Genomic DNA, 16,515 nt, shown 5'->3' with positions numbered 1-16,515 from the left:
TCTGAAGTAAGTAAATAGTTCTTTCATAATTAAGGAATCTCCAAGTTTTATCTCCCATTATTTAACGATTATATCTTCGGCCAATGAGTCCATATCAAATTATCAGTTTATCTCAAACCAGGGAGGCAATATCGTTATTTATAAATTTCAATGTAAGCAATACAAGCATGCGCAAATGATGCCGAGGTCGTACGACCCGATCCAATAATTATTTAAACTATGCACTATCAGAGGGTCGAATGGCGCGAACCATAGATGCATTTATTTACTACCGAGGCGCTCGGCCCGATCCACAAATAATAATTATTTTTAAGAAAACACAAGTTTCTCATTTATAGTCAAGTATCTCATACAAATCTTTTAGTAAGTGAATTTAACCTCATACAAATCTTCAAGTAGTGAATTTAACCTTATACAATTCTTTTATCAATTTCTATCGTGACTAGGTGATTATATTAGCAAGTAAGGGCACAAACATTCTAAGTATAGCATGATACGGGTCCTAAACTACCCGAACAATAGCATAATAGCAGCTACGTACGGACTCTCATCATCTCGTACGTACGTAGCCCCCACAATTAGGTACAAATATTTATTTAGTTCACCTATGGGGTTAATTCCTTCTGACAAGGTTAGAAAGAAGACTTACCTCGCTCCGAAATTCTATAACTGGCTCCAAAGCCTCCCTAACACCTCAAATTAATGCTCGTCGCTCCAAAACTAATAAGTTGCAACCCAATCACAATATACTATAATACTCATAATTAATCAATTTATTACAATTTCTAGCCCCGATCGAAAAGTCGATAAAAATCACCCTCGGGCCCACGTGCCTGGATTCCAAATTTTTTGAAGATAACTTTACCCATAACCTCAAGAACTCAAATATATAGTTTATTCTCAATTCCATGCCCAATTTCGTAGTCAAAATCCAAAAATATCAAATTCTAGGTCTTCTACCAAAACCCCACAATTTATACTAATTTCCATGTTTCAATCCATGTATAATTCATATATTTAACTCACAATGGGAAGAAACTACTTACCTAGAATTGCTTGCTGAAAATATCCCCTTGAAGTTCTCCAAAATCGCCCAAACCAAATGAAAATGGGAGAAAAATGGCCAAAACTCTCGCTTAAAAGCATTCTGCCTAGCTAGACCTTCGCACTTGCGGTCCAATAACCGCTCCTGCGGCTCCGCAGGTGCAGTCCAATAGCCGCTCCTGCGGCTCTGCAGGTGCGGTCCAAATTCCGCTCCTGCGGTCCTCAATGCCCAGCCAAATCTCGTGCCTGCGGAAGTTTCTTCGCTTCTGTGAACTTCGCAGGTGCGACCTGCTATGCGCATGTGCGCAAATATTACGCACCAGCAGTGGCTGCCTCGCGCATGCGCACACACAGGTGCGCTTCTCTGGTACACTTCTGCGGCTCCCCCAGCTCCAGTCCCTTCTCGCTTCTGCGAGCAATTCGTCGAACCCGCGATCTCGCACCTGCAGCCAAAGTCACGCAGGTGCGATTACACCAGAAACATTAAGCTTCAGAAATTCTTAAGTCCAAAAATCAATCTGTTAACCTTCCGAAACTCACCCAAGGCCCTCGGGACCTCAACCAAATATACCAACACATCCCCAAAATACGTTACAAACTTAGTCGAGATTTAAAATCACATCAAACAACGTCAAATTCATGAATCGAACCCCATTCCAAGCTTAATAAAATTTGAAGCTTCAACTTCTACAATCGATGCTGAAACCTATCAAATCATGTCCGATTGACCTAAAATTTTGCACACAAGTCACATTTGACATTACGGACCTACTCCAACTGTCAGAATCGGAATCCGACCCCGATATTAAGAAGTCCGCTTCCGATCAAACTTCTCAAAAACCTTCAAATTCTAACTTTCGCCAAACGACTCCAAAATGACCTACAGACCTCCAGATCCACTTCCTAACGTGCTCCTAGTACCGGAATCACCATACGGAGATATTCTCAGACTTGAAATTCCAAACGGACATCGATAACATTGAAATGCACTTCAACCCAAATTTATGAAATTCTTCCAAAATGCTAACTTTCACAATAGGTGTCGAAACGTTCCCGGGCATCCAAAACCCGATCCTAACATACGCCCAAGTCCGAAATCATCATACGAACCTGTTGGGACCTTCAAATCCTGATTCTGAGGCCGTTTACTCTAAAATCCAATCTTAGTCAATTCTTTCAACTTAAGGCTTTTGAAATGAGAATTTGCTTTCCAAATCAAGTCCAAACTTCCCGAAATTAAATTTCGACCACGCGTAAAAGTCATAATACTTGAAGTGAAGCTTCTCAGGGCCTTAAACCGCCGAACGACGCGCCAGAGCTCAAAATAACAGGTCGGGTCGTTACAATAACCACAAACTATGATACCACTTGTTAGGATAAAAAAAATCAGGTGTCATGCAGAATCTAGTAAAGCAAACTTTGAACGACAATAAATCACATAACAAAAGAGAAATATACCAAAAGAGACACAAATATGTAACGTGATTTAGTCAATTGACCTACATCCACGGCGGAGATGAGCAATCTACTATATAAAAGAGAGTACAAAATATCGAAAGAACAACCTCAAGAAAAGGCAAACTCAAGTGACACACTAACACTTATCCCGTAAAGTTCTTCCCCTAAACAAGACTCTCAAACCCCTTATGGTTACAATGTGGATGCTACTTAAAAAGAAAAAATGATCCTCAATTTATAAAAGTCTAAAACCTTTTCTTATAAGAAAAGGAATTAGCCAAATATGAGAGATTTATACTTTTCTTCTACAAGAAGAAAAACTCAATTATGGTAATTATATTGCCCTTTTCCTTCAAGATATATAAAAACTAAATATGATAAGAAAACCAAGACAAACACCTAACAATTCTCCCCCTCTAGCCTGGATTTTCTGACAAAATAAATTTGATCCACATTCTTCACATAATCTTCAAGAGGTCGCATCTCCAAATCTCCACCACAAAATTTGTCTCAACGTGAGTAGTAATCGGTCAAATTTCCCATACAAAAATTACGATTACCGTCAAATAGGTTGAGACTAGAACTAAACCCACCAAGATGAACCTGTCTTAAACCTCGCTCTGATACCACTTTGTTAAAAAATAACAAGCACAAGCAATGTGCACGATGAGGTAGCAACGAAATAATCAAGTCAAACTTTCCCAATCTACTTGAACCAAGAGAAGACAATAAATTGGCACAAATGGTAATACGGGAAGCAACTATACAACAAGAAAACGAAGAATAACAAAGCAAAAGTAATCAAGATACGACACACCACATTTACGTAGAAAACCCCTTCAAGATGAAGAGGTAAAAAAACTACGGGACCAAAGGCCCTCAAAATTTTACTAAATCAATCAACAAGAGTTACAAAAGTTCTCTAAATTGGTCACAAAGCAAGTTTTAAACCAAGAGCAACAATAAAAATAAGATTGCACCGAAATAATTGAGGAAAAGAGAGAAATTACCCCAAAATCGAGCTACTATTTACGCCTCCAAAATCGCCGTTACAGGTCTCAAAATTCAATCTTTACCGTTGAACTCTAAGAGGCAGATGTTGAGAACTCCCCGTTCAAATTGGATCACGATCCAACGGTTAACGAGTCGGAAAACACTAACTGACGCAGACTAACTGAGCAGAAATTTTCTGGAGCAAAATAACACACTATTCTCTCTCACAAGGCTTCAAAAACGGTTGCACCCTTATGTTTTCTTTCTTGTTATGTGGGATATATGGCAAAGTGGGCTAGGTCCAAAAGATATTTTATTTATCCACTTAGGAAGGGAAAAAACCCAAAAATCCAACTAATTGGCCTTCCGTGCTACACAACTACATGGAAGAAATGTCCACCGAAAATAAATTTATCCGCACTTAATATATTTACTTCAACTCAATCCAATCAATACATAATACAATCTTTTAATGTATTATTCTCACTTATTATGGTTGACTAGTATTAGTACCCGTGGAGATGCACGGACATTGATCATGTCAAATTATGATCTTAGTTATTTGGCTTATGTGTAAATAATATTAAAATTTAATTCTTCTACATAATTATAGATAATCATGGGAAATTAATAAAGAAACAATAGATGCTCACCCAACTGCTTAAATTTAAAATTTAAATGATGTATAATTTATATACAATCCATGTATAATATATATAATCGTGAATAATTAGTGTATCATTTATGTATATCAGCTATAAAAGATAAATAGTAAATTTGAACGCATATTTTATATAAATATTTTCTAAGATTTCAGTGACATGATTTAATACACGATATGACTTCTCTTATAATAATTCGAAAAAATATTTACTAAAATTCATAAATGTCTTATCCTTTTATTTTTAAAATGGCACTATATTCTAAAAAATATCCCATTTCGAAATACATATTTTTATAGTTTTTAAAAAATATTTCATGTCATACCAAATATTTTTTAAATATATACTTTTTGTTAAAGTTGAAAATTTATTTAGAAAACTATCAATTAGAAACCAATATCTCTTGTTGAAATTCGGGAAGAAAAATTTTCGTATAATCTAATGACTCAAAATTAATATTCTTAAATAAAAATAAATTATATTCTTTAACAATGAATATGATTCTAATGTTATTTATACCGTACCGTTGTGGTAGATCTTAAGAAATTCCATCATCTTATTCTGAGCTAGATAGCTTTCTTAACTTTAAAAGATTTAGTTTTTAATTCAAACTTATAGCTAAAATTTAGATGATATTATTTTTAAGTCGAGATATTTTTTCACACTTAATATTTACTTCAACTCAATCAAATCAATACATAATATAATTTTTTAATATATTATTCGCACTTATTATAGTTGATTAGTACACCTTTTTGCTTTAATTTTAACACGTAGATCATAATAAATTACTGTAATTTAGTGTAAATAGTAAGAGTGGATAAAAGATATTTCCCATTACTAACCATAGTCATCCTTTAGAGGACTAGAATCACACGTGAGCTAGTATGGGCTTTATATATCTATATACATATATATTAAAAGAATAAAATTACCATATATAATTGACATTGTGATTAAGCCAAATATCAAACTATTAAAAAGTCACTTGGCATTTTTAAGTGAGTTTAGGGGGGAGATTTTCAAATAAGAAAATAGAACTTATATGAAATCCCATTTAATGGACATCTAAGTTTTTTTAAAATTTAGTTTTGACTCTTATATGGCAATCTTCAACTCAATTCTGTTATGAATCTTTAATTGTTTCATTTTCGGCTAAGTAGTTTTATTTGTCCAGACAAATATGAAAAAAAGGAAAAGTAGGAATTTATTAAGATAACTAAAAGATGTATCAATTTCCTAAAAAAATGTAGATGTCATATAGAATACTATAATTATGGAAAAAATAGAAAAGACAAATCCATCGAAACATTCATGGATATAAAAAGCAATAGGAATTACTTTAGCAAAAAGGAAGACGAAATAAATAAAGTTATTTGAACTGTTAAAAAAGAAAAGAGTAAATTGCTCTTCCACATAGTGCATTTGATATATATAATTGTTTATGTGTTTGAAATATAATAACTAAGAGAGTTTTATTTGTTTTCGTATTTTTCCTTTTATTCATAAAAAAATATATAAGTAAATTTACTATAAGAGCAAAAGGATAAACAACAAATATATTGAAAGGAAGAGAAATCTTATTAGAAGAAGAATAAAGGAAGATTGAAAGTGATGATTTCAAAAAATAATAAATATATTTATATTGAATAGTAGGTCAAAACTGATAAAAAGTCACTTAGTAAAATTAAGTAGCAAGCTAATAAAATGTCACTTGGCAAATTTAGGCCAAAACTAATAATTAAGAATTTGAGAAGGAAACATGATTAATGGGAAGCAACTGAACGAAGTTATCTAAAGTATAATTAATAAAAGTAATTAAATAAAGTTATCTAAAGCATTAAATAGTTTAAGTAATCTAACTAACGTTTTAGAAATATATAGAGAGATAAGAATATTTGAATTGAGAATTGTATTTTGAAAGATAAAAGTATATTAGTTTTAAATTTTGCCTCTAATTTCTAAGATCTAAAATAAAGACAGTTATAAAATTAATTACATGTCACGACCCAAAATCTACTCTAGGTCGTGATGGTGCCTAAAGCCGCTGTCAGGCAAACCAACGTTAATTCGTCAATTTGTTTACTCATTTTATTACTTTCGAGATCATAGTCTTCCTTACTTAAATAGTATAAAATGGAAGTTACAGGGTAAAAAGATAATAACTACGTGAACTACAATAACAAACAACCAGTAGGAACTCCCAAAATTCGGTATCACAAGTGCATGAGTATTTTTCTAAGGAGTACAATAATAATACAATATCTGTCCCGAATGTAGTAAGACGGGATAAAATAAACAGTACAATGGAGAAGAGGTGGACTACGGTGTGTAGCCTGGAATATAGCTCACATAAAGTCTCCTCAACAGGCGTGCCTACGCGCCAAGGTGATCATCAAATGAACCTGTCAGATCCTGCACATTTAGTGCATAAGCGCAGCATGAGTACGTAAATCAATGCGTACTAGTAAGTATCTAGCCTAACCCCAGAGAAATAGTGACGAGCGGTCGACATCGACACTTACTAAAAGGTAAAGGGTCAAATATGCCCCTGAACTATTGAAAATATATCAATTATGCCCTCCGTTTGCATTTGGGTATAAAATTGCCCTTGCCGTTAATAAAGTGGTTCACTTTTTCCCTTCCCCACTAACAGACTTCACATCAAGGACAATTTTGTACCCAAATACAAATGGAGGACATAATTGCTGTATTCAATAGTTCAAGGGCATATTTTACCCTTTTCTGTATAAAATAATACTTTTTTGCTGAGTTGAAAAGGTCCAAATATGCCCATAAACTATTAAAAATAGAGCAATTATACCCTCCGTTTGTATTTGGGTACCAAAGGAGGGCATAAGTTTGTACCCAAATACCCACATCAGAGAAATGTAAAAGTGGAATTTGTGATAGTAACTTATGGATGTATCGATATGCGGTTGTAAATTAAAACAAGAAGACGAAACGAAAAAACTTTCACCATTAATTACTTGATACTCTAATAATAAGATTTTGCATTAAGAATTGATATTACAATGTAAAAGGTCATTTTATTACGGATACATCAATGATGAACAATGACATTGTATCCTTTGAGCAGATCCGGATTCGAGTCCCTCTAATGGGGTATTGTTTGGTTATCTTACATGCTAGGACTTAGGAATTCAAAGAAAATAAAAAATCAAATCACACGAATTTGATCTAGTAAGAAAATAATAAGTAAAAAAGTGAAGCATGAGGTTGTGATCAGCTGGCCGGAGAGATTTTCCGGTGAGATTTCTCGTCATCGTAGTAATTACTATGTAAAAGATATGGCAAGACATTCCTTTCCCTCTTTTTTTTTTGAAGAGAAGACTTTTTCTCCAACATGGATTTTTAACTCAGCAAAAAAATATTATTTTATACGGAAAACGGTCAAATATACCCCCGAACTATTAAAAATAGAGTAATTATGCTCTTTGTTTGTATTTGGGTACAAAAGTGTCCTTGATGTAGAGTTTGTTAGTGGGGAAGGGCAAAAGTGAACCACTTTATTAACGACAAGGGAAATTTTGTACCCAAACGCAAAACGGAGGGCATAATTGCTCTATTTTCAATAGTTCAGGGACATATTTGAATATTTTTCGCTTACTAAAGGTCCAATAAAATAATGTAATACAACATGAGTAGATATGAAGCATACGACAATGATGAAGTAAATCTGTAAGTTACATAATCTTCCAATTACTTCTTTAAAAGCAAGAATTCTAAATATTGTATTCTACCTTAACAGTTCAGAAAATGGAAAATGTCATTATCAAATCAATAAGGAGTACCATATAAATGTCGGGCATGAGTGGGAAGATTAGCTCGTGAATAATCGGACTACTAGCGATATAACGTACGATTTTGCCGAAATCGTTCGGCCCGATCTAGAATAATGTGTACACTGCCGAGGGTCGAGCGACACGAATCATATATCCATCTATATACTGGCGAGGCGTTCGGCCCGTTCCTCATGAAAATGAAGGAAGTTACTGAATCACGAGACACATGTTTATAATCCAGCACATGAGCATAAAATGAATATAATCTTTACCATTTCTCAAATAACTCACCCAAAACTCAAAGTGTCAAGGCTTGACCTAATGTGCATATATCTATTTCTAAATCAATTTCAATTATAACTTCAATTAATTAAGCCAGCGGAATGAGTCCAAATAATTCAAATATTACATGATAAGGGCCTAAGTCTACCCGGACATAAACATGTCGTAGCTACGTACGGACTCTCGTCACCGCGCGCGTACATAGAAGTCACAACTAGTTGCACATAATAATAATTATCACCTAGGGGATAGTTTCCCCTTCACAAGGTTAGACATGAGACTTACCTCGCTCCGAAGTTCCATAACTGACTCCAAAAGCCACTCAAACACCTCAACCTGATGCTCGTCTCTTCAAAAATAGTAAAAAAAACGTGCAAACCAATCAAAATATACCCCAATACGTATAATTTAACAATTTATAACAATTTCCAACTTCGCTCAAAAAGCCAACTAGGACAACCCTCGGGCCCACGTGCCCAAATTCTGAAATTTTTTGAAGATAAACTTTATCCATAACACAAAGAACTAAAATATATAACTTATTCTAAATTCCATGTCCAATTTCGTGGTTACAATCTAAAAATGCCAAATTCTAGGTTTTCTACCAAAATCCCAAATTCCTACTAATTTTTATGTCTAAATCCGTATACAAACCATGTATTTAACTTGTAATAGGTGGGTATCACTTACCTTGTGTTGCTTGATGAACATCTCCCCTTGAAGCTCTCCAAAATCTCCCCAACCAAATGAAAATGGAAGAAAATGGGTCAAATCCCGTTTTTATAAAAACACCTCTGCCGAGACGACCTTCCGCTTCTGCGATCATCTTGGTCGTTTCTGCAGCGTAATCCACGCTTCTGCGAAGTCGTGTCCAACAGCCCTGCCTGCTTTTGCGCTCACATAGGTGTGGGAATTACTTCGCACCTGCGGCCTCTGCCCTGGTCACCTCTAGTCGCTTCTGCGACCCACTTCATCGCTTATGCGGGCCTCACCCCGCAGGTGCGGTTCCGCTTCTGCGGACAGTCGATCGCATTTGCGGTCTCAGCCTTCCCCCAGCACAATTCGCATTTGCGCTAGCCTAGCCACTTATGCGGAGTCGCATCTGTGGCCCTGTTTTCCGCAGGTGCTATTGCACCAGCAATTGGCCAAAACCAGCATTCCTTAACTTTAAATCTTGATCTGATTCCAATTTGAAACTCACTCGAGGCCTCCGGGACCCCGTCCAATCATACCAACCAGTCCAAATACATGACACGAACCTGCCCGAGGCCTCAAATCACATCAAACAACATCAAAACTACGAATCGACAACCAAAATCCTTCTTAAAAAATTTCAAACTTCTAAACTTCGACGAACGCGTCCGAACCATATCAAAATATCCCAGAATGCCGCCAAACTTTGCGTACAAGTCATCAATCACAATATGAACCTATTCCAAGGCTCAGAATCCCAAACATACATCGATAATACCAAAGCCTACTTCAAACCAAACTTAGGAAATTCTAAAACCTTCCAAATGCCAACTTTCCACAATAAGCTCTGAAATACTCCCGGACGACCCGATACTCAATCCGAACATACGCCCAAGTCCGAAATTATCATGCGAACCTATTGGAACCTTAAATCTTGATTTCGAGGTCATTTACTCAAAAGTCAAACCTTAGCCAATTCTTCCAACTTAAAGCATCCGAAATTAGAATTCTTTCCAAATAAATCTCACACTTTCCGAAATTCAATTCCGACCACACGTACAAGTCATAATGCTTGAAGTGAAGCTACTCAAAGCCTCAAACCGCCAAACGAAGCGCTAGAGCTCAAAACGATCGGTCGGGTCGTTACATTCTCCCCCACTTAAACATACGCTCGTCCTCGAACGTGCCAAGGACTGCTCCGGAGTTGTCCAAAATCATTGTTTAACATCTCGTGCACCTACCCCGTGCTACCACAATCTAGTTGAACACATCAGCTCGAGTCAGACTGAAGATCACTCCTTTTATTTGGTCAATAAACCTTAGGACCAAATTCCAACTTCCTAATTTCTCTATCGGTCCTGATTCTAACATACGAACACCATACCAATCACCACACACTGTACCAAAACATGATCACACACCTATGCTGAGATCACACCATGCACCACATAAGTCGGTTTCCCATAATAACATCCTCCGACCACAATATCTGAAATTTCACGAATTTGATGCCCGCAATATATCTCATGACACATATAAATCTTGTCCCAACTCTCGCAATAATGCCACGATGAAATAGATGTGTAGAAACGCATAACCACCTGCCGAGTCAATAATTAATGGAGTACCCCCTAATGACAAGAACCATTACCCTATTCTGAACTGAATAACGATATTTCTTCTTTAATGTACCTTATATAAATTTGATTGCACTAATTTCGGGTCCAATAATCTTGTCTCACCCCGTACAACTGCTCAGGAAATGAGTCACCTCAAACACTGACCAAGATCTTATGCAGCACCATCAAAGCGCCAACAAGCTACCCTTCGAATATAACTCATAAGGAAGAATGAACTCTAGAGAAGGACTACCCAGCCCGCGTAACGAATAAAATGGTCGAATAGATGCTGTGAACCTACCTCAGGGATGAAAACAAGGCACACAAAATAAGTGTAAGGAACTATGCTCAACATCTCATTGTTACGGCATGCAACTCGATCCGATATGACACTGTTGCGGCGTGCAAATCGATCCATATAACATGCCCGTGGCGGCGTGCCACCGGTTTCAGACAATATACCCGTGGCGCCGTGCCACCCCATCCGCACATAACATCAAGAAGAAAACACACACATCAAGCCGTAACGCTTATACTTACGAAATGTTCGAATATCGACCACAAGCACGCCAAGTGCATAATACAAATCTTGGGGAGATAGATAACGCCATATGCTACGAAACCCAAGCATAACTAAGGTGTAATGATGACCTGCATCTTGAGAGCCACCTGCTCACATAACACTACAAGCTACACGGGACCTCAACACGTGTGCGAATAATCAAGCCGCCTCGCAACCCACATGGTACAATAGAGATTTACATGGAATAGCTGACGACGAGAATAACATCCAATGCCCGAAGACTCCTCCGTTGGCAATGCTATGACGAACGAACACATCTGACATGACATAAAGCACACACTCGCACTAAACCCACCAACGGACCTCACACTAATTCTGATCATACCATACTTGGCCAATAACCTTCCAAAGATCCACAATGTCCTTATTCATGAAACATAAGAACAACCGTCAAATCCGAAACAAACACACACGGTCCACAACCCAAGGAACTTGACACCTCTCAAGCATAAATTCTCGCATTTGCGATATAACCATAACATCCATACTTGGTTTCAATCTTTCACGATCAAATGACTAACATGCCACACTTATACAATCTTCTCGTGGGGCACGCTCCCACGACCTTCCATACCAGGTAGCAAAATTCGTAACTCCGTACCACCAACCGTACCAATTCTGTAAGGCAAATCACAATTCGCAAATCAATACACAATGCCTCTTCCACAGAACACTATTCTCAGGCGACACTAAGATAACGCCAGTTTACTCTAAACATCTGAATTCTTCACTGCTCATTCGAGCTCGTGACATTCTTATCAACACTGTACCGCAACCTTGATCCTCAACTTCCAATTCCCATGTCGCTCATGGCACCCATCATGCTGTCATACAAGAGTACAAGAATTCATCATAAACCCTGAACTACTAGTAGAATGAACACTTCATTGGCTAGAAATCTTTCACTTAACTCATTTCAGAAGAACCAATGCAACACGCGACTGAATTTCCAAACCGCAAAAAAATACAAACCTCAAGTCGTGATCTAAACCGTCATGACTCTTTCGGAGTCCATTTACATAACAAGACCATTCGAACCCAATACTCCCCAATCAGGTTATGGCGGCTGCCAGGCCCGCGCACACAGCTACAAAGCACATGTATGACTTCACACGCTGAAGGAACTGATCATTGCCACAATCTTGCTGATTCAACAATTACTAACCGATCCAACTTCTTCCAATTTACTCTAGAATTACCTCAGAAATAATAATAGCTCCATTCAAACATACGAACCCAATCCTCACTCATACCGAGTGACCAAAATCGCGAGACCACATCGTCTCAATACTCATGAACCATCTCATACCCTCCTTATGTGCTCCATTGTATCTCCGACTAGTACACCCATTTTGCAAGCCCTTCCGCGAATCCGAAGCTAATTCTTCCTTCCCTCTAATACTGCACTGCATACCCGATGATAACATAGAATATTTTGAGTCCCGTTTGCAATCCATTGTGAAGGTTTGATCCTTAACCACACAGGGGACCCGAAAATCCTTAGGCATTTCACTTTAATTCTTAAACCACTAGAACCGTTGTTGAGAGTCACCCACTCTAACCTAATCCCGAATATCACCAAACTTCAACGCTCTGCTAGCACATGAACACACTCTCAAAGAAGAAACCAGCTGAATTCTTTTCCTTGTACATTACATCCATAAGAAGCATAAACTCGGAGTCTTCCCAAATTCTGTACCTCAATCGATAAGGCAAAGTATAACACACATTTATCAAGTTCCTTGTTCTACTTACTCCCGACATTTCCTTTCTCTTAGTCATAAATAATCCACCAATACACCAACAACCGAAAACCACACAAGCAGACATTCTCGCAATCTAATCGTAGACGGTGGGCTCCCCCACTTAGCTTTAAGCTACCACCACATAATATAAAGCCCACAATGATTCCCCCTTCTCAATTACCTTGATCTCGCACTGTTAACCCGCCAAATTTCTCGAAGTCTTTTGTTAAGCTTTTCATGAACATTCTGAATCATTAGTCACAATCATATATTTTGACTTCTTATCGGGTAGCAAGTAGTATTCTTCGCAGAAGCTTCATCAACATCACGCAACCGCTAACCTGCTCACAAGAGATAACCCACCTGTGGAATTCCTTACCGACATCTTCCAACGACGCTGTACGGGATACAACTACCAGTTAATCAGTAAATTCTCCTAAGCCTATGATCGCCCACCAGTTGTATAAGTCTATTCCTTCCCCCATTGACATCCACTGAAAGTTCGACAATACCCTCCAAACTCAAAGTCATGTTGCATCTAAAATGATAATCAAATCTTCACACCCCTCTCCATTTCAAGTAAACTCCTTTCTACCATATTCAATCTTTCTCCGTACAGTAACCACCAACCTAAATAAAATTCGCAGACCAAATCACCTTCCATCACGGTTCCCAAATCGTTTTGCGCTTCCTCAAGGCACACAGATAGTCCACCACAGAATTCATATGATAATCTGCCACTCTTACTTCAGTTAAATCATCTCCTTAAAGAAACTCCTCGACCTATGTTATTCATACTTGACCTGTTAGAAGTTCAACTACCACGAGACACCTCCCGTCCTTCCTCATACTTCGCTGCCCAAATGTTGCCTCAAATCAAATCCATACCTGTAGCACCAGAACTAATAAATTACTGCCAACTCTAAACCTTCTAGAATATCATCTTTCTCGAGCCATCAACATTAAAAATACCAATTCGATTCTGAACCGCTGCACATCTCTATCTCTAACAACCGCCCCTCAAGCACCATTTCACGACACCCTGCCCCGATGGCAAAATTAAAGAAGATCAAAACACTGATGAACCTTAATGCGTTCAAACTAGGACGACGGCACCGCATCACAATGAATATTCCAACACGCTTGAAAATACCAAGTCTCGTTACTCCATCGACCACAACCTGAACATCCATAGTCTGATTGCCTTTCCTTTGCTGGAATTAAATGCTGAACCTCTAAATCATGCACTGAGAAATCCTCCTTTCGAGTCATTCACTTCCTCGACACTAAGCACCTTACCATTACACCAACATTGTGCGATAATAACACATAGGCATCGTAGCAATCCGTGCACAGTCTCGAAACTATAGAAAATACAGATACTGAGCTGGAAAAAAAGAACAACCTTCCACAAGGCGACGATAATAGCCTGCCCGAACACGCAGGAAAAAACATCCTACACCATGTCTGCAGTACCACTACAACTCCTCGACGCCTAATTGATAACAAGCGCTTTGCGTCGCATCAAATTGAGTAAGAAGGAAATAAAGGCACCAACCTCAATGGAATCAAACCGCACAATGAGCACCAACTCCTAACAGCCTTGTAGCCTCTCGAAGATAAATACATACGTCTCTGTACCGATCCGCAAGACTCTACTAGATTTGCTCATGACTCGTGAGACCTAAGTGAACCTAACGCTCTGATACCAAGTTGTCACGACCCAAAATCCACTATAGGTCGTGATGGCGCCTGACGTCGCCGTCAGGCAAGCCAATGTTAATTCGTCAATTTGTTTACTCATTTTATTACTTTCGAGATCATAATCTTCCTTACTTAAATAGTATAAAATGGAAGTTACATGGTAAAAAGATAATAATAATAATACAACATATGTCCCAAATGTAGTAAGACATAATAAAATCAATAGTACAATGGAGACTCGGTGGACTGTGGTGCTTAGCCTGGAATGCAACTCACATAAAGTCTCCTCAATAGGTGCGCCAACGCGCCAAGGTGATCATCAAATTAACCTGTTAGATCCTGCACATTTAGTGCAAAAGTACAACATAAGTACGTAAATCAACGCGTACCTAGTAAGCATCTAGCCTTACTCCAGAGAAGTAGTGACGAGGGGTCGACATCAACACTTACTAAATTCCCAATAAAATAAAATAATATAATAAAACATGAGTAGATATGAAGCATACGACAATAATGAAGTAAATCTATAAGTTACATAATCTTCCAATTACTTCTTTTAAAGCAAGAATTCTAAATATTGTATTGTACCTTAATAGTTCAAAAAATGGCAAGTGTCATTATCAAATAAATAAGGAGTATCATATAAATGCCGGGCATCAATGAAAAGATTAGCTCGTGAATATTCGGACTACTAGCGATATAACGTACGATTTTGCCGAAGTCGTTTGGCTCGATCTAGAATAATGTGTACACTGCCGAGGGTCGAGCGACACTAACCATAGATGCATCTATATACTGGCGAGGTTTTCGGCCCACTCCACATGAAAAGGAAGGAAGTTACCGAATCACGAGAAACATGTTTACAATCCAGCACATGAACATAAAATGAATATAATCTTTACCATTTCTCAAATAACTCGCCCAAAACTCAAAGTGTTAGGGCTTGGCCTAATGTGCATATATCTATTTTTAAATCGATTTCAATTATAACTTCAATTAATTAAGCCAGCAGAATGAGTCCAAATAATTCAAATATTACATGATAAGGTCCTAAGTCTACCTGGACATAAACATGTTGTAGCTACGTACGGACTCTCGTCACCGTATGTATACGTAGCACCCACAACTAGTTGCACATAATAATAATTATCACCTAGGGGGTAGTTTCCCCTTCACAAGGTTAGACACGAGACTTACCTCGCTCCGAATTTCCATAACTGGCTCCAAAGCCACTCAAACACTTCAACCCGATGCCCATCACTTCAAAACTAGTCAAACACCGTGAAAACCAATCAAAAAATACCTCAATACATATAATTTAACAATTTATAATGATTTCCAACTCCGCTCAAAAAGCCAACAAGGACAACCCTCGGGGCCACGTGCTCGGATTTCGAAAATATTTGAAGATAAACTATACCCATAATACCACGAACTAAAATATATAACTTATTCTGAATTCCATGTCCAATTTCATGGTTAAAATCCAAAAATGTCAAATTCTAGGTTTTCTACCAAAATCCCAAATTTCTACTAATTTTCATGTTTAAATCCGTATACAAATCATGTATTTAACTTGTAATAGGTGGGAGTCACTTACCTTGTATTGCTTGATGAACATCTCTCCTTGAAGCTCTCCAAAATCGCCCCAACTAAGTGAAAATGGAAAAAAATGGGGCAAATCATGTTTCTATAAAAACACCTCTGCCCAGACGACTTTCTGCTTTTGCGATCATCTTCGCCGCTTCTGTGGCGTAATCCACGCTTCTGCGAAGTGGTGCCCAACAGCCCTGCCCGCATCTGCGCTCCAGGCACCGCATCTGCGCTCACACAAGTACGGGAATTGCTTGCACCTGCGGCCTTTACCCTGGTCACCTCCAGCCGCTTCTGCGACCCACTTCATCGCTTCTGCGACGCCTCACCTCG

The sequence above is a fragment of the Nicotiana tomentosiformis genome, chromosome 11 (assembly GCF_000390325.3).
Source record: "Nicotiana tomentosiformis chromosome 11, ASM39032v3, whole genome shotgun sequence".
NCBI lineage: Eukaryota > Viridiplantae > Streptophyta > Magnoliopsida > Solanales > Solanaceae > Nicotiana > Nicotiana tomentosiformis.
The sequence above is the reverse complement of the archived record's forward strand: the minus strand, read 5'-3'. Positions refer to the sequence as shown.